The 25,985-nt window shown below is 34.7% G+C and overlaps 1 protein-coding gene across 1 annotated transcript in view; it reads left to right on the top strand.

The window, feature by feature from the left end:
* Positions 1 to 25,985, top strand: part of Spag16 (sperm associated antigen 16) — an 895,679-nt gene that overhangs the window by 709,402 nt on the left and 160,292 nt on the right. The gene's annotated exons all lie outside the window — the stretch shown is intronic.

The raw sequence follows: 25,985 nt of genomic DNA, 5'->3' as shown, positions 1-25,985 counted from the left end.
TTTTAAAGAAAATTGCACCTATGAACAATTAGCAGCCAGTCCTCCAGCAGCTGAGGGATGGATGCTGCACTGGCCAGAAACGAGAGACCTGGGAGGGGCTCCAAAAGCACTTCCCACAGCTGCTGCTGCACCGTCAAATATATTTGTGCAATTAAAATGTTGAAAGCTTCATTAAAATTTATTAATATTCAATCCAAAATAAGATCTGTGCATGCACGTGTGTGTGTGTGTGTGCATGGACATGCTTTCACACATAAGAGGGAAAGTGAATGTGTGTATTAGCTCATTTGGTAGCACTTAGAACTGCTATTGCCAAGAATTCAGGCAGAGTGGTTCAGTTTTTATAATGATGTCCCCTGGCAGTAATAGATCTGTGTGATTTACCTGCTGTGTAACCTTGGGTGGTTACTTAACTTTTCTGAATCCAGTTCATCATCTCTGCAGCTGCAGTCATAACACCTACCTGCAGAATGTGTGCAAGGTTGCCAATGAGAGGGAGTGACTCACTAAATGGTGTTTCCTTTTTAATATTTAACACAGGTCACCATCCTCCATTTCGTGTTCTCAGACTTGCTTGTAAACAAAATTAGGCCAAGTGAGAAAATGTAGCAATGTTGGTGAAAATGTCATCTCTAGTGGAAAAAAAAAAACACCCAACGTTGTCATTTCTGTGTACAAAAACCAGAACATTTATTTTTACATTTTTAATGTTAATAAAGTAATGTACCTTTCAGCTGTATCATTGCATCAGTAATATTGGTTGGCATTCTTTAGAGACTTCTAAAGAGATTTACTCTTTATATAATACTAAAATATTATAGTCAGCAAATGGCAAACACAACTTGGACAAGCAATGCATTATTTAAGAAGGTCACTGACGGATTCTAGAGCAGTGCATTATTATATGACAGATGGGCTCAAATAGATAGATGGCAGGCCTTTTTGCTTTTTCTAGTGGTCACCACTAGATGGCGATGTATGAAAGTTTACTTCAGGCTTGTTTAAAGATAAAAGTAATGCCTGGTCTCCAAAGTCAGATGCAGTGAAGCCATCTATCTATCTGGTCGATGCTAATCACAAAGCATATGCACTAATACACAGTCATGTACTCATAGACCATGCCCCCCACACTTGGCTCAGAAAACTTAACTTTATAAATCGTTCTGGTAAGCTATGAGTATTTGGTATCAGAAACTACAAGAAAATTTGAAGCAGGAAAAAGAGCGGAAGGGTACCCATAATAAAATGCACATTGTCAAATTAGCACCTAATTTGATCCCCGAGAACAATAATTCTTCAAATTTGTGTATATTCTACTAGTCCAAGACAAATTTATATACTTTATCACTTTAGATCTTTATAACACAGGAGAGGTTTCCCAATCAAATAAATATTCTCATTTCACATGTTGAAGAATGACTCCATGTTTCTGACGCTTGCAAAGTCTCAAAGTTAGTAAGCACAAACAGTGGATCTCAGATGCAAATATTAGATCTCTAAGGTTGCGTGTGTGCTTATCGTGGTGCTAGGAATTAAGGAAGGAAAGGTTTTTTTTTTTTTTTTTTTTTTGTCTGTTTGCTTTTTGTTTTAGTCAGAAAGCTCTGCTTCTGAATCCACTTGGTAAAGGAAAAAATTCTGCACATTTACTACTAGAACTGAATATATATTTTTTACTTAATACAGATTTATTACACAAATTCCATATATGATAGCCACTGTACTAGATACTTGACATTGAGTGGTGAGTAAAACCAAGATAGCTGGACCCTCCAAAGCTCATAGTCTAATGTAGTGTGCAGATGCAATAAAATGCAAAAATAACTATATTATAAAAAATGTTAATGACATTAAATGAAAGAAGGACAATGAGCAAATAACCAGCAAAACCCATAGGGACAGCTTCTTGAATTCAATATGAGATCTAAAATATGAGAATATTCAGCCAGGAAATCAAGTAACACTTGTAGCACAAGTGTTATCAAGTAGCACAAGAAATGATGAGGATGAGGGTGTTGAGGGTGGAAAGTTCCCTGAAAGCTCTAGGAAGTACAAAGAAATCAAGTGTAGGAGATGATGAATGATTGGTCATGGATGCTAATATGGAGAGATGAAAATGAAGCTACAGACAGGAACCACAGGAAAATATTTGGATTTTATTCCAAGCTGAAATATGTGTGTGTGTGTGTGTGTGTGTGTGTGTATATATATATATATATATATATATATATATATATTTGAAGAATTGCTAGACTTAACAACTCTGAAGCATAGAGGACTTGCTATGATCCCATCTATATTTTTAAAATTCACCCTAGCAACTGTAGGAAAAGAATAAGAGGGGCTGAGGTGGCGAGGAAGAGACCACTGGTGGCACTATTATAGAAGTGCAAGGCTGAGGGTGGAGGTGAACAAGCTTTGGAGGGATGACTGAAAGGTCGAGGTGATGGATTATGGATGAGGTGGGGTGTAAGGAAAGTGACCACAGCCCTAGGTTTCTGGCTTGGCCCAGTGACTGACTGGTGGGCTGTGCCACCCCTGAGGTTCAGGGGACTTGAGGAGTGTAGACAACAGATTCAGGAGAGAAATCAGCAGTTCACTTAGCAATTTTGAGATTCCTTTTAGAAGATTCCAGTTCAAAAGTAACTGTATATGTCTAAATTCTGAAATGGAATTTCAATCTGTAGTTATGAATTGGAAGTCACCAATGTTACAATTTCATTTAAAGTCAGTAAATAAATAAAATCTTCCAGAACATTAGAGAGTAGCAAAAATACCCAGGAGTCAGCCTGAGGAACTGCAATACCTAGTGTCTTTCCACTCTGTCACATTGCTTTCCTATAAAAGTTTACAAAGTAAGTGCAGATAGTTACAAGAGCCAGATTCACTCATATTTAATAATAATAAAAAATGTTTCTGAAAGATTGTCACTGCTTTCCTAATTATATCCCATGTTTCATCTCAGAGCCACCAGCATTATATGCTCCAGGAAGGTGATGATCTAGTAGAGAGGGGAAAATAAAGCATCTCAGAGAGACAGAAACCAAAGTGCCCATGTAGGCTTTCCCCTTTGTGATTTGAACTCCCTCCCGCCTGTTTCTCCTTATGAGGACTTGGCATCTCATGATCTTTAACATCAGAATTTAAGCAGGAAATGACTTGACATTTCGATGCTACTATGACACTTCCATTTCTAAAGGAGCTTCATGATGGTTTAGATTCCACTTAACTAGCATAAAAAGGGAAACTACCCTAACATAATTATAGGGGACACAGAGTCTATCCCTAGGTGACTATAATAGTTAAGGAAATGCAGAATAGAGATACCCATCATTGCTAAACTTACAATGGAAGAGAGGTAGAATACCACTCAGTCCCAGAACATTCTCCTAATTCCACCTCGAAAACACAGTACAAACCAGGAAAAATGCAGAAGATGCTTGGAAATTGTGTAGAAGATCATTGAAGAAAAAAAATAAAATCCAAAACCAATCTCTAGGTCTATTGCATTATCAGAGGTTGAATAAAAACAAAATACATCGTATTCAAATGAGGCAAATATCTTAATTTAATTGTATTTAACATTTAGGTATCAAAATCAGTACACTAATTTAGGCTTCAGCTAAAAATAATGTAGAAGAAAGCTGAAAGATAGTATAATGCAGTGAATCATATAGCACAACATAATCCATCAAAACCACAGAGCCTATAATTTTCTGGCTTTATTTAAGATTGAAAAATGACTTCAGAGTATGTTCTCATAAGGATAAGTGATGAGAAATCTAAGTTGGGAGAAAACCACTTGATACTAGCTTTGTATGGTAATGTGCAAATCCAACAGCCACAATTAATAATAGAGACGTAAATTGCCCTGGGATCTACAGTTAACAGAAGACAGGTCCACCTGTCAATATGGAGCTTCGGAACATTACTTAGAGAAAGTTAGGGCAATTAAGCTGACCATGATCCACTGAATTTCTGAGAACAGATGAATATTATAAAATAATGTAGGTCGAATATTGACTTGCAATGTTATTTAGAGTTCTGACACAACATATTTTAAATTAAATATTATTCAGCCATAACTTTGAAATCAATGAATACATCTGAATGTGCAGTTTTCACAGACAAAATAAATGGAAAGGAGTCTGACTGAATGTATATTTACATTTTGTTGTTAATATCATTTTAAAAGGCAGTTAGCCCTGTTTAGAAATCACAGACACTTTAAAGTAATAAGATTCAATTCAAAATAAAACATCATCTTTTGGACACAGTCTGTAATGTGAATGTACTTAATAGCAGATACCCATAGTGACTAATCTTAAATTTCCTACACATTGACTAAAGAAGTAAAATATCATTGCCAATGCAAATAAAATACTATTGGCATTACCAATAAAATTCTTCTAAATGTTCTGTACAACTTAGTTCATGAATCTTCTCTCAGATGTTTCATTAGATCTCTACTTCTGTTATTTATATATTAATATTTTTTCTTTTAAATCACATGAATAGTTATTTGTGATAATATCAGTTAGCTTGACAATACCATTGTGGTGTTTTTGTGTTTCTTCCAGGGAGTTTCTTCTGTTAATTGATAAGGTTCTTATGAAAATATTGAAGACCATGACTCTAAAAAAATCATGACTATACTAAGAAGTATGATCACATCCATTCTTACATCTTTTATCAGTAATGTTTAGGTCAAATTTACTGTTAGGTTTTACCCAGCCATTTGTTGGAAATGGTCCAAAGGTAATTAATACTGTGATTTCACATAAATGATGCTTAATCTTTTACATCACCTACTTCTACTTCATTTCAAACATGGTAGGAGAATTGACCTATTGTTTGATTATTTTAAATGTAGAATTAAGCCAAACACACAAGTGAACTCTAAACTAATATCCTAAGTAAAAATCCTCAGAAGCACAAATTAATTTCAAATTCACTCAAATCCTTTATTTTCAAAGTATCATGAAATATTTTACTGTTTTAGTTTAAATCATATGTGAAGTAAAACTTAAATATAATGTCAACTATGTATTTCTTTATGTTTTTGAAAGATATGATAAGATATAAATTTATAGAAATATAATAATAAAAATAACAAATTTATAAATTCAACATTTTTGAAAAGGTGGGATTAATTTTAAGATTTAGTAAACAAATATAGAACTTGAATACACAAGCAATATTATTTAACCTTTAATGCCTGTGTCTTTCTCCCCCAGCCTATTAACTTTTATTTAAGTAGTTAAATTAAGTTCAACATATTTGACCAATAGTAATTACAGCACAAGTAAAGACACTATCTGAAACATAGAGTAACTCTAAAGATACTTGCTTCTTCCAGATAGTTAATAGGTGATCCAATGGATCAACTCAGCTCTTGTGTTTGCCCAGATACTAGAAAAGTCTGCTGATAAGTAGTGTCAGTACTGTATGGATACAGACTGCCACCATTTAATGAATCAATTAGCAAAATAACTGAAGGCACTTCTTTTTGTAAAGATAGAGATAAATTTGTCTACATGGCTACAGTTGAGTACAATAAATTCTTACTCCAAAGACATTTCTTCTGCCTCAGGATATTAGTTAAATCTGAAGTAGAGATTTCTGACTTAATACTTTGAATTAGCTCCTGTAAAATCTAGCTGTTAATTGTTCAAATAATTTAAAGAATCTAATTTTTACTTTTATTTTTTGGGACTGGGTTGAACGCAGTGTCTTGGGCACTCTACCACTGCGGTGTGTCCCCAGTCCTTCTTCTTACTTTTAATTTGAAAAGTGATGATGTATTCCATCCCAAGTCATCAGTTCTCTAGACACTGAGTACGTGACAGACATCTGCACTGTCCTCTGTGCTCCTGTGTGAATGAATTTACCTTATTAATTACAGAATATGACATCATGGACCTACATATGCTCAACAATTTGAATTTCTGAAGAAAACCTTTGAAAAGAATAAGTAACAGTCTAAGGAGAATGTTTAAGCTCCTAAAAGGAACAAAGTTTTCATGTCTTTAAAAGCATCTATTTTCAAACCATTAACTATCATGCTGCATATAATACTAGTTAGTTCACTTCAGCATGTCCTCTACAATGAATGGTAAGCTGCGTTTCACTGCACAATACCAACCAAAATTCTAGAATAGTTTGCATGATATTCCCTGACAATAAACTTTTGGAAAAAATAAATTGATGTGTTTGTTGTCACTGAATTGTAATATCAAATATCATATTTCTTATGACATTATCATTTAATTTGTTTTAGGGAGAAGTCATGTTACCAACAAAAGCAGTAATTTAGAGAGAAGTGTGTAAGTGAAAAATATTTTTACAACCCAGAGACATTAATTTGATGGTTGCTTTATGATATATCAATATTTGAATTGAGGACAAAACTATCTGGGAAAAGAAGGAAGGGGCAAATAAAGATCTGAATAACATGGCTCATGGCCTTTTAAGAGAATAAATGATTAATGTTTAGATTCAATTTGCCTGCATTCCTAGAATATAAAACCCTTCAATAAGATAAGATGTGCTAATACCGAAAAGGCCCTCCATGAGTATAAGGGACAGGATGAGTTCTCGGGCAGAGAAAAAGGAACCATGCCAGAAAACAACCAAAGCCCAAGATTTCTGCAGAGAGGTGGGGAGCAGGAGCCACAGATGATCATAAATCACAAGCACGAGAGGAAATTTAACCAAATTTTAAAAAGGACATTGTACTTTCCTCAAAGCATGAGTTTGAGCTAATCTTATCTAGGCCAAGACACAGAGAACAGCATTTAGGATTCATGTATATATGGCCAGTGCATCAATATCAAAACACATTCAAATAGAAGAGAAAGGAAATAAATAGTCTCATTTGAGTTTTCCTTTGGTGACACCACAGGAGGCATTACAGATATTTTTTCTTCTATCTGCTAAGCTGTTAAAGAATATGATCCTGGGAAACAGACCTGAGAGAATTGCCTTCTCTTTTGGTACAAAAAAAAAAAAAAAAAAAAAGCTAAAGTTCTATTTTTTAAAAAATCTCACACCAGGTGAAATCAGTGTTGAATATCAAAACAGGTTTTCAGCTTTGGCAATCTAAATTATTCTGTTTTATGTTGTCAACAAAGATGATGTACTCACATTAAATGAAAATACAGTCATCATTTTGCTCTATCTGAGGGATTTATTATTGAAGATGAAGATAACCATATCATAATGAAGATAATTGGATAATATTCAATTTAAAAATAAATTTCAATATTATTTCCAATGTTGTGTTTTATTTAATTTTCTGGCACTGGGATGTTACTAAGAGTTCTTTAAAACATTTATATTGGTAACATATTTTGCTTTTGATATCTTATTGTCTTTATTAATATGGGGGTTAAAAACTAAAAGTTTCTGACAAATGTAATCTCATCTTTTCAACTTATACTTGTAAATTGCATACATTGGGTAATTTTTATTCATAGAAGTATGACTTTAAACTATATAGTTAGTACAGAAGCATTTGTTGTACACCAAGTTGGCTATATAAAAAAATTTGGAAGCACATCTCGTCTGAAGACACTTACACTTTAATCAAAGACACAAAACTCCAAAATAAAATAAAATATGTTGGTATGTACTAAATAAGGCTACATATGTTGTCATTGAGGGGATATAGAGACTGATGTAAAAAAAAAAAGAAGAAGAAGAATTCTAGAATAAATAGAAAGATCTAAGTCATAGAAACCATTGCCAAAGGTTTCATCTCAACCTTAAAGTAAATTCTCATATAATAGCACATGAAAGGCTGAAAGGAGTAGGTTTCTTAGAGTTGTTGGAAAACTTAAATCCCTACTGAAAACAATTCCACTAGAAGGACTTCTGTCACCTAGACCCTAGTGGTTGGACTTCAACCTATGACATTTGAGAATTAAACCTTTTTTTTGTTCTTCAAAATTGAGATACTTAAAGATAAGAACATACCTTAATTGCTTCAGAGCCTTACCACAAAAGATGGTTGAAATATTTCTTAGAGCTTTGTATCCAAGTGTGATACATGCCCAGGTCAAAATAGTACTTTCAAAAAAGAATTTTTGTAAGTGTGTCCTTTCCCTATTTCACCACTCTGGGTCTGGAATAGTGATTCCAGTCATCAGATGGCATGCTCCCAGTTCAGATGCTTGCTGTTCAACAATTCCTGGGATTTATTGTGACCATCCTCTTCCTTCCCTGTTCCTTTTCTCATCATGTTACCTACCCCTTCAATAAAGTTGGGTATATATTATAATTAGTAAAGAAACAGTGATTTATGATTCGGAAGTTTTGACTTTTTCCTCCTTGGACAATGGATCCTATCCCTTCACCACTGAGCTGACCAATCTACATGTACCTTGGTGCTCTTCTCAAATATCAGCTTCCTAAGGTAGCCTTATTTTCATTGAGGATCCTTATTTCTCATGCTTAGCTTTTCTTCATAAATGTGCTCATAGCAAAGGCTTTAAGTGCTTCATCTTTTTCAAATTATTTCAAACTATTCTTTATTTTGTTTAATGGAGTCATCAGAATAATGCTTATAAGAGAATTTTGTAATGGTTAAGAATATTGGTTTTAGGACTAGAATGCCTGCATCTAAATCCCAACTCTGCTAACTGAATTAATAGTTCTGTGCCCATGAGCAGGGCACTTAATATTCCTGTGCATCAGTGTCTTTCTCTGTAAAATGGGGATTATGGTAGCACCTACTTAGTAGTTTTGTGGTGAGGAAGAAATAAGTAATTATAGCATTTCCTGACACATAGTAACTTTCAGTAGGTTAATATGTTTTTTTGTTTTGTTTTCATGGATATGGTATGAAGTTTTCTATTTTTTGAACCAATTTTTTCTGTAATAATCATTTGTCTTTTACCATTCCTTTTTATGGCTGCCACATAGATCTTTTTTTTCCACTTGCTATGATAAAAATCTTAGATCCCATTAGCAAAAAGGATCCTTTGCTATTTAGTTTCCAGATTCAAAATAAGTCTCAAGTGCCTCTCTACTTCCTGTACTTACTATGGTATCTTAGATTGTTATTTCTTTTCTTCATGCCCAAAGTCTTGGGGATACACCTGAAACTCTAGATGAGTCCAAAGAACAGAAACTCTCCAGTGTAATTGTATACAACCATAACAGCCTGAGAATTAGGAATTTCACTTATACCTCTCCCTCCCTTACCACTGTCTCCAGAACCATAAAATAACAGTTGACAAGGCCCTGATTTATTTGAAAATTTAGAAGCTCTCATTAACCAATAGATGTTTAAATATTATTTTTTAAATATTATTTTAGTTGTTTATAGACCTTTATTTTATTTATTTATATGCAGTGCTGAGAATTGAACTCATTGCCTCACACAAGCCAGGCAAGTATGCTACCACTGAGCCCCAGCCCCAGCCCAAGATGTTTAAATATTCTTAGAAAACCATTTCAAACTAAAAGCATACCCACTCATGAATAAGCTACTAGGAGATGTCCTCTGCTCCTTTCTCTTGCTCTTTAACATTTTGATAAACTATTATGGACCATGGAAATATATGTATCTTTACAATGGTCTGTAAAGACCTGGTCTTACCACATAATCCAGTTTCAGGTATTTTATTAATATAACCAATACTAATAATATACTAATAAAATACTATAACCAATAATTATTAGCACGTATGCTCATACCAATGATGTTTTGGCCTTGCCCAGAAACCTTAGACATTACCACGTATATTGAGCTTAATTAAGGTTATTTAACCTGCAACATTCCATAGCCAGTAAGATTACTTGATTGATTAATTTAACAAGGGTCCATATTCCAGTAAAGTAAGTTTAATTTTGGAAATGGAGATAACCCCAAGGAACCTCCTAAAACCCAGCAACAGTGTTTATTACCCAACATTTACCAACCCCAATCTTGCACTCATCCTCTTTGTCAAGAAAAATGGAGAATTTAATGTTTGCAACACATACCAGATGTTGAACAAGATTACCATCTGAAATCAATACTCCCTCCTTCAGTTTTCTCGAACTGCTTGATCAACTTGAGTCAGCCGTGATTTGTATCAACTGAAACTCCAGGACAGGGTTAGAGGGTGATGGAGAGAGGAGGGCAAGTGTCATATCTCCCAGTCAATATCACAAAGAAAACATTTAAAAAGGCATTCATGAAAGACTGTGTTTTCAGATCCTCATGATAATATTGAATATTTGAAAGTGCCATTTAGTCTAATACCATAAGATATTATCTTTGTTTAACATAACTTTAAATTGATTTCTAAGATCTAATTAAGCATTTTAGAAGTGTGTATTTGATTGGGGGTTAACATGTTTATATTAGTCTAAAAACCACATCCTCCTGAGCATTGTAAATAATTGAGGAAAGGAGTATAATCCAAAGTTGGTTGCCCCTCCACCATGGCGATGATGACTTAAGTGCACTGAAGACCTGATGTGGTAGTCTTGAGATACTTGCAAGAAAATAAAGTGAAGAGTCATATTGTCTCATGCTGGTTATTATTAAACTTGGGCTAGACATTTAAAAATATATATTGACATCAATTAAAGCTAAAAGTACTTCAAAACATACAATCAAAATAAATTGGGGTTGTGGCTCAGTGGTAGAGCTCTTGCCTAGCACACGCAAAGAACTGGGTTCAATCCTCAGCACTACATAAAAATAAATTAAAAAAAGGTGTTGTGTCCAACTATAACTAAAAAATAAATATTTAAAAAACGAAAAAGATGAATTTTAGAGCAAAAGATGTGCTGAGGGGAAAAACACTTCAATGTTTAATAGAAAAGGTGACAATTCTTAAATAAAAGATGAATATTCTTAATCTATAAATCGATCTTAAAAGTCAATGAGAGAAAAATACAATAAAAAGTGGGTCAATAGACAATATGTCATAGAGAAGAATGCAGCAGTTGAAAAGGATAGATATGAAAAACTTCAACTTTGATGTTGAAAAATCAGTCTCAATCAAATCATAACATACAGTTGAAGAATAATGATAGGGCTGGAGTTGTCACTCAGTGGTAGAGTGCTCGCCTGGCATGCATGAGGCACTGGGTTATATCCTCAGCACCATGTAAAAATGAAATAAAAATATTGTGTGTCCACCTACAATATATAAATATATATATATATATATATATATATATATATATATATATATATATATATATATATATATATATATTTTAAAGAATAATGATAGTCTCTCTCTACATAGAAAGAAGTATTTTGTTCAGTACATACTAGTGAACATATAAGATAATTTTTCTTAGGTGTATGGGAGTCAGTAAATATCAACAACTTTAGAAATGTGTATATCTTTGACACATGAATTCTGTTACCAGGATTTTTTTTTCAAAATAAGTAATCAAGCACATTTCAAGGTTATAGGTAAAATGGTCATTATTTGAAATAGAGACATATACAAAAGCTCCACAATTGGTAAATATGTGTGTGCATACATGCATATAAATATGTTGACATTAATGTAATAAAAGCACTGTGTGCTTCATAGGTAGAGTATATTTGACAACAGAGGGAAGAAGTAATCATATATTAAGTGATGAACAGGGCATTAAATATGTGATACATTGATCTTGAAACTGATCTGATGATGACTGTATTGATGATGGTATTGCAAGTAACTTATTTTATTTTTTGACTCTTATGAATATTCCATTCTTCCTAGAATTGACATGCAATGATTTAAGTCATGAAATAACTATTTTTTTTAGCAAAGGGCTCTCACAAAACCCAATATTGAATATATTAGCCTCGATCACTTTGGTTATTTATTAGAATCACCAGAAGAACATTTAAAAAAATATTCTGAGACCCATTCTAATCCCCTGAATCAAAATTTGGTTATTTTTGTTGGTGGCGGTGGTAATATTTTTCACATGGTTCTCAAGTGATTCCTAAGTAGGCAGGCAAGTATCAGTTAATGAACTGGTATTCGTATACAATCAACCTCTAGGAAAATTCTGGTAAGTCTTTAGGATATTTTGAGAATCCAGTGAATTAATGTGAATGATCAAAGAATGATAGATGGCTAATCCATTATGGACCTATTTCCATTAAGATGGCTTCTTAGAGGTTTTACTTCTTTTCAGAAGGAGCAGGTTAGTAGAAGCAGTAGTACCCCTAGCACTTCTTCATTTCTTTCTTGAGGTAACAAACCTCATCTCCCTGATTACACACCAGTGTGGGAAAGCTATAGTCTCCCATCTCCCTAATGCTCCAAGAAGTAGTCCAGGATTTGCTCAATCAGTCATTACCAAGGGTTTTCCAAGCATGGTGAGCAAACTGTAAACAAAGCCTGCTCTATCCAGTTTTCTTGCCTAAACAATAGCACCAAAGGAGCATGTGATCAGAGTAAAAATTTTCATACCTTTTGTTTTAGTCAGCTTTTTCCGCTGCTGTGCAACTAAAGGACCTGACCAGAACAACCATAAAGGAGGAAAGGTTTATTTAGGGCCTCATCATTTTGGAGGTCTCAGTCCATAAATGGCTGGCTCCCTTCCTCAGGGCTCAAAGTGAGGCAGAAGAACATCATGGCAGAAGAGTATGACAGAGGGGGCTGGGGGTGTGGCTCAGTGGTAGAAGGCTTGCCTAGCATGTGTGAAGCACTGGGTTCCACCCTCAGCGCCACATAAAAATAAATAAATAGAATAAAAAGTTATATAAAAAAGAGTATGGCAGAGGGCTGTGGCTCACATGATGATCAGAAAACAGAGAAAGAGAGAGACAAATATATACCCCAAAGCCATGCCCCAATTCCCACCTCCTCTAGCCACACCCTACCACTTCAGTTACCACTCAGTTAATCCCTGCCAGGGGATGAATTCACTGACTGGGTTAAGACTCTCAGAGCCCAATTATTTCTCCTCTGAACCTCTTGCATTGTCTTACATATGAATTTGGGGAGACACCTCACATCCAAACTATAACACCTTTCATTTAATCCATCCATAGGTCCCGTTGGTTTTCTTTTGCAATGCATTCTAAAGCTGAGCCACTTCTGACTTCCAATTTACCACTCTGGTTTTGGGCAATCCCTGCCATTTAGTGCCTAATTGTTCTTCATCCCCATTCATGTCTAGCTGAAAGTCATTGTCCAAAGAGCCAATCATATTTTTTAAATGTAAATCAAATTATGTAATTCCTTAGCTCGAAATTCTCCAACGAAATCACATTACATTTAAAATAGCACCCATACTTCTGTGTCCTGAAAATCCCCTATTTGGTTTACCCCTGGGTTCCTTCTCCAAATTCACTCATCATTTCCCCCCTTACTTGCTTGGCTCCAGCTTCTTTTCTGTTCCTTAACCATGGCAAGTTTTCTTTGCTTTTGTATTTATTCTTTCTTTATTTTTTTTAGTTGTAGATGGACACAATACCTTTATTTGATTTATTTATTTTTATGTGGTGCTGAGGATTGAACCCAGCGTCTCACACATGCTAGGCAAGCACTCTACTGCTGAGCCACAACCCCAGTCTATATTTGCTCTTTCTTTTGCCAGGACTGCTCACCACCCAGGTATCCAAATTACTTTCCCTTATTTCTTTCAAGTTTCAGCTCAAATATCACCTCCGTAGAGGTGGTAACTTGCTTGACTTATCCTTTAAAGCAATTTCTCCCTCCTACACTGCCATCTGTCTGGCTTGTCCCTACATTTTGGTTCACAGCCCTTGGTACTGCCTGATACATCAGTTACATGTCATTGTTTGGCTCCTTTAAAGTGGAAGCTCCACAATGGCTGGAGCTTCTCTGTGTTATTTACTGGGATTATGCCCTGTACCTGTACAAAACTGTAGGTAGGCCCTAGATCACCACTCTCAGGCTGGAGAAAGACAGGCTGAAGCCATCAAGCAGAGGTACAAATAGAAAGTGGTAGTCTATTCCCAGAATTTTCACAACTAGCTCTTTTTCATCCCTTGGTCAGGTGATTTCAAAACAGTCCTCTTCTCTTTGGTTAGTTTGAATCTGATTTCCATCACTTGAAACTAAAAGATCCTGAAAGATTCCTAATACCCAATGAAGATCGAGTCTTGGGATCTCAGGAATTTTGAGGGAAGAACCATGAAATACCATGACTTGTGCTTAAATCACTGGAATGGAAAACTCTACCCCACATGGATGTTTCATCTCTCAGATTAACCTTTGGAAACACCTGGACCACCATTATTTTCAAAATAATCAAAACCCTTTCCCCCCCTGTTGAGCATTTTGTTCTGTGTGTGATTGCATATTCCCTTCATCAGCTTCCTGGACAGCGCAGCCTCAGCTGCATCATCACCCTTCTTGACCCTTCCTCTACCCTTCCAGATTTCCAGATCATGTCAGAGTCGTGAAGGAAATTCTTATATTTAAAATTGATTTTACCCACTCCCTGTTTTACACACTAACCAAATAATGCATGGACCATAGTCTAGACTAACACCTTTATATTTAATCATCAAGCAGACTAATTTTCCACTTTTCCCCACACTTGAATTTGTCTATATAAGTGTTCACATGAAGCTGCCACTTAAACCTAACTTTCAGGCAACGATGATAACTTCACACAATTCCACAGCACTTGAGCACTCTGAAACTACCCCTTTAAGGACATAAGGCAGGGTGAACCAGCAGGGAGCTGTGTTGGGGCCAGGACAGGAGACCAGCTGGCAGAATTCTTCCCCAAGTCTAGGGGCAGGCACAGATTGTACGGCAGAACTATTATTGACATTTTAGGTTGAATATTCAAGTACAGGAGCTTTCCTCTGCAATGTGTGATGTTTAGTTGTCTCAACCCACTAAATAGTAGCACTATCCCAGTAGGACAACTAAAAAAATTTCCAGAGTTTGACAGTTGCCTCTGGAATTGTGTTGAAAGAAGCCCTCCCAAGAAAAGAATAGATTGGCCTCAGAGTAAGAAATTCTCCCTCCTGCTCTCTCATCCCACTTCCTCATACCCAATTCTGTCTGGCTTTGTTAACTTCTTTCTTGAGAAGCTTGAAGATCTTATCTTGCATTTTTCTCTCTAGGCTCATAGCATCTTCTCCTTATTGCATCAGGAACTTCCTAAGTCTTGGATGAAGACTTTTATCACAGAGTTTCAAATAAAGTCTTTCCTCATTAAATCTGAATTTTTTAAAATTTTTATTTGATGATGGAATTATCGGAGAAAATGACTGACTGAATGAATGAGCATGAGCCATTGTCACAGCAGCCGGTTTCCTTTGTGACTTTATTGTGTTGCTGCAATAAGAATGCTATTGCTAAACAGTCAGTGTGGGCTGATTAGGACCCTGTTTCTTCGGCCTGCTGCAATCCACTTCCCTGTCAGCCATCACTATAAGCTTGTTCTGTCAATATTGCTGAGTAGTTTTGACCACTACTTTTATTTTTGCTTAAATTTCACCTTTGTTGTTACTCAGTCTAGATCTTAGTTCTTGGCTTAGTTTCCAAGAAAAACCTGACAATCTTTCTTCTATTAAAATTAAGAAGGTGAGTTAATTTGAAAAGGCCTAACAGATACTAATGCAAAAAGTTAGGGAAAGACCTTTCTTGATGCAAAGAGTTATATATGAAATCTTAGAAGCAGGAATTGGAAATTCATGTCTCAAAGACATGAATAAATAAAATTAGCTACATTTTAGTGTAAATTGGCAGGATAATGAGAGAAGGTTGGGGATTTGGGTGTTATCCTTGCTTAACAGGCAGACGTGATTGAACTTGATACAAAACACCTGCTTGATCATGGTGATGATGTTACAAACCTGTTTAGGACATTAGATTTGGTGGAGGTAGGAAGATCTTGGAAAGCAGATGGAAAAATATAAAATAATCCAGATCTCAGACTGAGGAAACAATGCTTCCTCAGGTGATCAGTATTCTGATTTACAGGAATGCTGTTAAAAAAAAAAGAATCATTTTAGAAATTAGTATTGACTGGAGGAAGATCATGAGCGCTGCTTTTTATGTGTGAAATTTCAGATATTGGCAAAATGTACAAACAATACTATCTTACAGTGAATGAAAAAGTGTTGGGACTGTAATTTGGGGGACATTTGGGTTTTGTCATTCAAAAATCTTTGAAGGAGTTCTGGAAATCTTGAAAAGAAATTCTGGAGCACAGGGAACTCTTGCAGTACAAATGTATTTTCCACTTTTGAGTAAAAACTGTAATATTTTGTCACTTTTACAAAATACATTAATTGAATTCTCCACTGATTTTACAACTTTATTTTAATTATAGGTTGCAAGCTGGCATATTTAAAATTTTCAATGTTTTGAACACTTAGAACAATAATCATTTAAGAACATTTTAGTACAGTTTGAACTTAATCATTCATTGGTTGAAGATATTGTGTTGAAAAGAAATGAGCATGTAATGAGAATTCTATATTGGCACCCTGCACAGACACAGGGTATATAAAAGTGTGATTAAGATAATGTTAAATTATAGGGTCATTTTTACAATCATTATTTTATAGATTAACAAATACAAACTTCCATCAGACATTAAAATCCATTATTTCAGATAAGGAACATTGATTTATAAAAGCCAAGTGGCAGATTTAACACAACCTCACATTTTAATAAAAGTGTTACAAAGTTTTAGTTATTAAAAATTCATAAAGGTTAACATTTTAGATATAAAAAGAGCAAGGCACCAATCGATTTAATGGGAGATAAAGGGTAAAGCATGCAATGCTTAGACTTTAAAAATCCAATTATTCCTATTACTCTGCATACATTAGCCAGTCATATTTTAGTGCTATCCCATGCCTCACTTGTCTTGCTGCCTCTTATCAAACCTCCTGTTTGCATTTTAATTGACTTGAGGAAGAGCAAAGGGAAAAAGAAAAAGAAGTTGTAAAATTAAAGGAAAGGCTCTGCATATTTAAATGCACATAAGTGACCCTCTCTGACTAGGTTATGCCAATGCTTTAAATACCATGGTGCTCCAAAAGTTGATCCTCTATCTATCTGGCTAGTTTGAAATGATCACTTCCAAATCTAAATGTAGGAAGGTTGGTTATCTTACCACGCTTAAGAGTGCTTAATAAACACAGGAACTATGATGGACTTACTCGAATCAACTCCACTAGGCTATACATACTTCCTACATGCTAAAGGAACAGGCCACAATTTTGTTGGGTTATGTTTCACCACCATCTAATGTGTATAAACCTCCATATTTTCATTTGAAATTGAGATTGGTGAGAGCTATTTGATGAGAAAATCATGAGAATGTGAAGGCAGAGGTAGTGTCTGCTGAGTGCCAGGTAGCTTAAATGAGGTGCATATGTGTGGGGGGACTTCTGAAGTGGTAATGAAACTGTTTCTATCAGAGCTTATCATTCCCACCTTTTCATTCCCCAAACCTCTTTCCACTCTTAAAAATTATTGAGAACCAGTAAGTCCTTTTGCCTATTTGGATTATGTCTTTTGATACTTACTATATTTTATATTAAAATATATATTAAGTTATTCAGAGTAAGTATAATAAGCTCTTGACATCCTAGCATAAACACTTTGAGAAAAATCTGTATTTTAAAAAATAAAGGTAAATGTTAGCATTGTTTCAGTTTTCAAATCTTCTCATATCTGTCTCTGTAGTCAATTTTTTGGTGATATGCTGTTTTGATGGAAAGAGGAAATCAGGCTTCACACTGATCAGAGTTTGGAACATGGAAGATCACAAGGTGCCCCTAAAAGGGTCTAGGGGACCCCCCAGAAGCCTTTGAGAACTGCCATCATACTTTGAGAACTGCCATTCTGGGGAGTAGAAGCAATGGAGAGCAGAGCAGACTCCTAAAACATTGGTGTTGTGTCAAATCTAGAGGAAATGTCAGGAAAATACTAGGAACTGAAGACCTACCCTTTTGCCTTCAGGCTATCTTTAACCTGGTTGTCTGTCTTTGTCCTGGTTAGCAACCCCACCTTGTTCCTGCCACTAAGATCAAAACTCCAACCTGCACTCTTGTGACAGAAGAAGCTGGGGAGAAAGGATTAGAGGTAGAACATGTCACATTCCTATCATGGAGATTTTAAGCTGCAGGGCGTTTGGGGTTGGAATGTCCTTTGATATGTCATTATGTACTATAGATCCTTGAGATAGAAAGACAGATCATTTGCAATTTCACAAGTGACCATGAAGATGAATGTGTCTAATCATTTGTAACTTTGTTGAGTCATGAGTTTAGAACAGGCTGCCAGCCTCCTGTGTAACCTGTCATTGGCAGGGGTTTAGCTGATCCCAAGTGAAGGGAAAGCAAGGAACGAGAGATGGGTGAGAAATGAAAGACGGGGAGACCAGGCAGAGATACACAGGAGCGTTTATTTGTCAGAGCTGACAAATAAAGGCCATTTCTCTATAGACAGAGAGAGGGGCAAAACAGCCTTGGGTTCAGGAATCAGAGCCAGGGAGGTCCGAATGTGGGTGGTTAGGGGTGTGGTTGGCTTGAGGGAGTTGTGAGCCTTTCTCAGAAAGGCCCTTGGGCAGGAAAGGGAAACTTTTTCCTTACTAGCAGTTGTCACTTAAGATGGCCCTCCAGATGCTAAGCAAGGGCCTTACACAAAGCACCTCTAATCCTTTGTAATTTACCAGTGGCCACTCTTCTTGTGTGAGCTGCTACTAGAATAATTAAAATCATTGTTGGAAGTCTTGAGACTTGGATAGTATTATTGTTTGGTGAGAAATGGCCTGGGGAAATTAAAAATCCAACTATCAGTCTTGGTAATAGAAATAAGAAAAAGTAAAGCTATAGTGCTTGTCAAAAATTAACGGTTTTATTTTTGTCTAATACTTATGAAACAATTAAGGATCCAAAGATATCACTTAAATTTAAGCTTTACTGCATTTTATGAGGATAATTAGATATAATTGTGATATTCACAAATTTGGGCATTTGGAAATGTCAAGAGTCTCCTATATTAAGTCAATATTTAAATTCAGCCTTAGAATAATCAGGGTTGTTTTTAATTCCCACCTTGTGTGGTTTTCAAATACAAGTTAGAAAGTATTGATTATTATTTACAATGGATAGTATTTATTAAAAACTTAATAAATTATAAAATAGGGATTAGTTTTGTGTGTGTAAAATATTGTCTATAACAAGATATACACAAAAGGCTGTATTTATTTAGAGGACTTAAGATAATTCCCTGGCATATATAAAGTGCTATATAAATATTCACTAATTTTATACTATTTTTACAAATATTAATAAAAATGAGAAAGGAAAATCAAAATAATTTATTGAGAACCTACTGTGTGCCAGCTTCTCTTAGACATCAGGGATAGAGTGCCTAGAATACAGCTGTTGTGTTTCTCAGCACACTCAATTTCATAAACGTCTCCAAATTCTTAGAAAAACTTCTTATTTTCCCTCTGTGTGTTTGCTGTAACATGAATTTTCTCACACTAAAATAAATTATTGAAATAATTTGCTGTATGTGGGAAGCTCCCAGATGTTTATTTTCCATCTGAAATGCTAAACCAACTATTTCTTTAGTTGCTGTTAATTGATAATGGAAGCTAGACAGCATAAACCTTATGAATAAGCTTAGGCATGAAGAAAGGCTGCATAGCAAAACGCATTGGCATGTTCACTCTCTTAATAATTGAATTGTTTTTCAATGTATTAATACTCCATTCTTTATGGTTTAATTAAGGACATTTTGCCCATATAGATGAAAAAACTAAGTACATCAAAATATTGATTTTAAGGGCTGGGGTTGTGGCTCAGTAGTAGCATGTTTGCATCGAATGCATGAGGCAGTGGGTTTGATTCTAACACCACACAAATAAATAAAATAAAGGTCCATAAAAAACTAAAAAATATTTTTAAATATTGATTTTAATAAAATACAAGATATAAAATAAAATGTATAAAAACAGAAGTCTAGAAATATGATTGCATGCCAATTTTAATATAAGTTTTATAATTGGTAATAGTTTAAATTGTATTGTATAAGAAAGCTAACACGTGTTTTGAAAGCCTGAATCCTTCAAGCAGATGGTCTTCTATCTGAGCTGCTAAGAACTTTTATCTAGAAAATCGGCTCTCCCTCCAAGCCTGCCCACAGCCATCTGAAAACCTGCTTGTCTTCAGGTTCTGGGTGTATGCAGTTACAGACATTGGAGATTACCAGGGACTGACTGCCTGAGGCATGGAAATACTTAAAATCTGGCAAATTTTAATTGCATTTAAGATTGTTACTTTTAAATCAATAAGATTCTGCACATTCTCAATAGGACCCTTTGTACGCACCAGTGTTATGGGATTTGTTAGAGTTGAATGTGTTCAAACTGGACTTCAGACTTGGGGAACCAAGACTTCTGTTTGGTTTCTTTCTCTAAGCTTCAGGTAGTGCCAGGGAAATAGGAAACTCTCAGGTGATTTTAGGGATCATGAATTAATCCACAAAGGGCTTTTTTACTTAAAAACATAATAAAATTAGCACAGTAAAAGATGTCTACAGTATGCAGTGTAGAACCCTCCTACTATGTGTTTATTTTCTGTGCTTTGCCTTCTTTATCTTATTGAGAAACCCTCCTACTTCATTTTCCCCATATTGCTGGAAAAGAATAAATACAGATGAACAACAAATATATGAAAAAATTTCAACACCTCTTAACAGTCAGGGAAATACAGATCAAAACTATATCAGGATTTCATCTTTCTCCAGTCAGGATGACAATTATCAAAAATACAAGTAATAATAAATACTAGTGGAGATGGGGAGAAAACAATACTCTCATGAACTGGTGGTGGTACTGCAAGTTAGTGTAAACAATCTGAAAAGCAACATGAAGATTCCTCAAAAGACTAGGACTGGAACCACCATATGACCCAGCTATCTCCTTGGTATTTCCCCAAAAGATCTAAAATCAGCAAACTATAATGATACAGCCACATCTATGTTGATATGAGTACAATTCACAATAGCCAAGTTATAGAACCAGCCCAGATGCCCATTAATGGACGAATGGATAAAGAAGATATGGTTTATGTACAAATGAAGTGTCATGAATTAATCCACAAAGGATTTTTTTTTTAACTTAAAAGCATAACAAAGCCATAAAGAAGAATGAAATTAAAGGTATTTGCTGATAAATAGATGGAAATAGATAACACTGTGCTAGTCTGAAAATAAGTCTGAAATAAGCCAGATTTGAAAGTCAACATTCAAATGTTTTCTCTTGTATGTGGAAACTAGACCAATCTGGGGTGGGAGCAGGTGGACAGGTGGTGGTGGGGAATCCTATGAAAATAAAAGAGAGATCTGTGGAATAGAGGAAGGGACTTGAGGGGGAAGCAGGAGGGAAAAGAAGAATGGTAGAAGGAAACTGACCAAACTATCCTGTCTTACATACATACGTGAATATACCTCAGTGAATTTCACCTTTATGTATCTCTATAATGCACTAATTAAAAATCTATAAATAAATAAAAGAAAATCCAGTAGAGGAATAGGAACAGGGCAAGGGAGGGGGGAAGGGGAAATACTTGGAACTGAACTGGAGCAAATTATATTCCGTGATTGTATAATAATGTGAGAATGAACCCCAGTAGTATGTATAAATATAATGCACTAAAATAAAATTTTGTATTTAATGAAACATTTGTATACAAAATGTTCAACATATCCAGCAATTAGAGAAATGTAAATTAAAACTACACTGACATTTCATCTCATGTCTTAAGAACATCTCCATCTCTCTGCATTAGTGGTGGAGTTTCTTCCCCGACTTGCTTTGGGTTGAATTTCTCCCCTAAAGGCCACGTGTTGGAAACCTAATCCCCAAGGCAACAGTTTTGGGGGTGGAGCTTGGTAAGAAGTGATTAGATCCTAAGGGCTTGGCCTTCATAAATAGATCAACATCATTACCACAGGAACGGTTAGTCATTCACAGAGTGGATTTATTATAAAGTCAAGTTTGGCCCCTTGTGCTCGTTCTTGCTCTCTCTCCCTCTTGCCCTTTGCCATGGGATGATGAGCAGGAAGGCCCTCCCCAGAGGCTAGGACCTTGATGTGGGACTTCTAAGCCTCAAAAAGTATGAGAAATAGATTTCTTTATAAAATACTCAGCCTACAGTATTTTGTTATAGAAATAGAAATAGACCAAAACCCACCTAATTTCTCAATTTTGAGATCCCATATTTCTTCATTTTGCTTTAGATATTTTCAGTTGGGCATCATGCGTATTCAGTGCATCCTGGATAAAATATTGTCTTTATTTTAGAATTCCCCTATTCAAAATATTCATCATTATGTTTCAGAAATATAAACCCATCAAAAAAATCCCACACAATGTTAGAGGTCCCACTGTGCATTATAAATATTGGTAAAGATTTGTATTTTCCTCTTTGAACTCTCTATATTAAAAGACATTTACTGCTGAATACTAAATATTTGTTTCTTTCTTTTTTAATTTAGTATTAATTGCATTCTTAGTAGTGTGCATATTTCTCATGACTTGGTTTGTTTTTGATAAGTGAAATATCATGATTTTTTTTAGAACATTAGTTTGATTACAAAATCAACCAATGTTATTTGAGAACTATATTAGAATTAGTAAAGTGCCAGTTGGAGAAAAATACATTAAAAGAACTAGCAAGTATCTAAATAATCACTTTAAATAAAGATGTTTATGCCTTATGACTTCCATTTTCATTGAAAAGTGTTAGTGAATGTGATATGATATACCATCAATCATAGCTAATAGCTGTGATTATCAATCAAGGCATTAATAGGTGCTGAAAATTATTTTCCTTCCTATTTTTAGCATAGTGGGTAAAATGACGAATTTTCAGTCAGAAATAATCTAGACAATCAACACAAAATCTTGTAATCCTTTTTAGTCAAATTGTAACCTGATATTTTTATCTTTGAATAAAAATTTTATTACCTAATATGTGAATCACAAGATCCAATCAGTGCTTTTTGTTTTAAATAGCATTTGTTATTGCATATATCATGACATAGTTGCTCAATATAAAGAATACTTGTTGCTATTAATGTAATTAAGAGCAACAGGCTAAGTAGTATCCATTTTTAGTCAAGTCCTGTGACTAATTCAGCTAATACATACATTTTCAAGAGATACACCCTAGGAATAACTATCCAAGGATTCTCTATTGTGCTGCACTTTAGAGTTACCTGAGACCTTCTGAATAATGCCCACTGGACATGCCTCATACAGATTAAAAGCAATCTTTGAAGGTGGAGCCTTGTGTTGCATTTTTTAAAAACTCCTCAGGTGATTTTAAAAAGCAAGCAAAGTGAAATAACCATTTCCTTGGATGAAATGGATGTTCAGAATTGCATTATTAAATTTTTAGTCATTTGTTGAGAGTTTCTTGACAAAAAAAAAGACATTTACTTAGTTTTGATGGATAATATCAAATGTTTTTTTCTTTCATTTTTAAATATGAAATATGTTACAGAAACCCTTGGTAATCACAAACATCTGCATCTTAAAAGATTTCCATTATTATGAACTATTTCTGATCATTTGGATCTTCCTGGGGGGATTTTATCTCGCTGGGAGGTAATCTATGTTTAGTCTTTACTCAAAAAACGAAAGCTCTTGAGAAAGGCTGAGAGAACACAGGTCATTAGTAAAGTGCTAAAATTGAAGTGTTCACTGAAGTATCCATTATAATAATAAATACTACATTATTATGAGATTTATTTTCTTAGAATAGTAATTTTCCCATGTAGGCTCTTGTGATATTTTATTGTAGCAAGCTCACTTTTAAATTTATTTCTAAATAATATGGTATATAAACAAAATCAAACTTGCAAGGAAAAAAACATAGAAAAGAGGGATATTCTTTAAAAAGACCCCATAAACTTAAGTCTAGCATTTTTGCTTCAGAACAATAAAATGCAATCTACTGGAATGGAATGTTTGATTAATTCAAGAGGTGATATTTAAAGCATAGAATAATTTAGATAATAGCATTTGAGATAACAAAATTAAATATTTCCTCTCATCAAGAATTTTCTACTATAATAAAATATCTACTTCCAATTATAATTTTTTTAAATATTTATTAGGTGTCATATTTATTCTAATACTGTACCAGTGTTATCAGTATGAGTAAGAGATATTTTCCACCTTTACATAGTGAACTGTGTAGTGGATGAGAGATACATGCATAAAAATTGAAATAAAGCATGGCAATCAGCAGAGGGCACATTTTGGATTTGAGGCATTGAGCAAGGCTACCCATAGGAAGAAACATTTCAAATGGGTTTCAAAGGATGAGGAGAGAAGTTTCCCATAGAGAGCAGAATGAATAAGGTAAATTAATAAAATAGTATTCTCCAGAAAGGCCTGCTGTTCAATACTATATATGTACTCTGGCTAGAACTTATAGTATAAGAGCAAAGACCATCTCTTCCTGTGGCTGCTATCTCAATGGAAAATTGTACAGAAACTGAATATTAAATTATCATTTGATATTTTGAATATCAAACTTTTCAAACTTGTACCCATTTACAGAATACAATTCTAGTTTCTTAAGGCTTCTGATTCTTTGACCACTTTGCTTGGCATTACACAAATCCATCTATCTACCCAGAGTCATATTTTTTCTTTCATGTTGATCACTTTACTAAATAATTAAAATGTTTTGCAATGACCTAATTTCTTAAAATTAAAACAGTGAATGTCCCATAAAGTTATATATTGATGCATATTTATTATTTCCTATTAAGAACAAATCATTATGATTGAGGTTTATGATTTTATCCTTTGGTACGAATACTATAATTTTGGCGACCATGTACCTAATACAAATTTATTTTATTATAAATACTCAAAACTATTTTGTGATTTTTCCCATCAACAAATAATATGTACTTCATCTGAAAAACCTGAGAGTTAAGTCAGCAGGAGAAGCTGCAAGCTAAGAGATTTCTGAAGAAAAGCTAGACAGATAATTATCCTGAAAACAGAGCTTAGTTTGTTTATTTCTTGGATATGAAGAATGGCTTTAGTCATAGGTTTACTGCAGAATCGTGGAAATTTTGACTTTTCAAGATATTTTTCTTGTTCAAAGAAACCAAATGAATATGACAAACAAACATTTATTCATTTATCAAACACCTAATATGGTGAGGCAGCATTCTAAGCAGAGCACATGCACCAATTGAATAGAGTGAAACCAACCCTGACCTCATGGAGCTTACATTCTAGTGAGGGTTGCCAGACGACATGGGGCAAAGTTCAATGATAAGAAAATAAACTAACAGATAAACTAAATATATATAAATGTATATATAAATATATCAGATGACAATGGATGAAGTTGAAACAAGAAGGGGTATGGATTACTGCCAGAAGGAAGAGTTTACTAATTTTTATGAAATCATTGGGGAAAGACTTATTAAGAAAGAAACATAATAAGCCATGTAGAGAGATGGGGTCAGCAAGAACAAAATTTAAATTTGAAGCATGTTCTGCTGTGTTCAAGGGGAAGGAAGGAAGCCCAACATATCCAGGAGACAAACAGCCAATAATAGGATGAGTAACAGGAAATGTGGACAAAATGGGGTGGTGCATGGGTTAAGAGATGGGGCCACATCTTATAGAGCCTTACAGATTATTTTCAGGAGCTTGTGTTTTTAATGTCAGTAAGGTGGGAATCCACTCTGTGTTCTCACATTTTAGAAGAACTGATCTAGCTGCTCCTTAGATTAGACGACAGGGAATGCGGATATATGGAGTCTATTGTGATGACCCACAGAAGTTGTATTAGAATTTGGCTGCAGGAAAGGCAGTGACATAGGGCTGCATTCTGAATATACATTGAAAACAAGAGAGGCATGCATATCAATATATTAAATATCAATGCATGAATTACAATTTACTTGTGTATTTAAATTCTCTTCATACATATGGGAAAATTTTATTGCTACCAAAAATATAACAATCACAAATGA

This window comes from Callospermophilus lateralis, chromosome 9 (genome assembly GCF_048772815.1).
Source record: "Callospermophilus lateralis isolate mCalLat2 chromosome 9, mCalLat2.hap1, whole genome shotgun sequence".
Taxonomy (NCBI): domain Eukaryota; kingdom Metazoa; phylum Chordata; class Mammalia; order Rodentia; family Sciuridae; genus Callospermophilus; species Callospermophilus lateralis.
The sequence above is the reverse complement of the archived record's forward strand: the minus strand, read 5'-3'. Positions and strand labels throughout refer to the sequence as shown.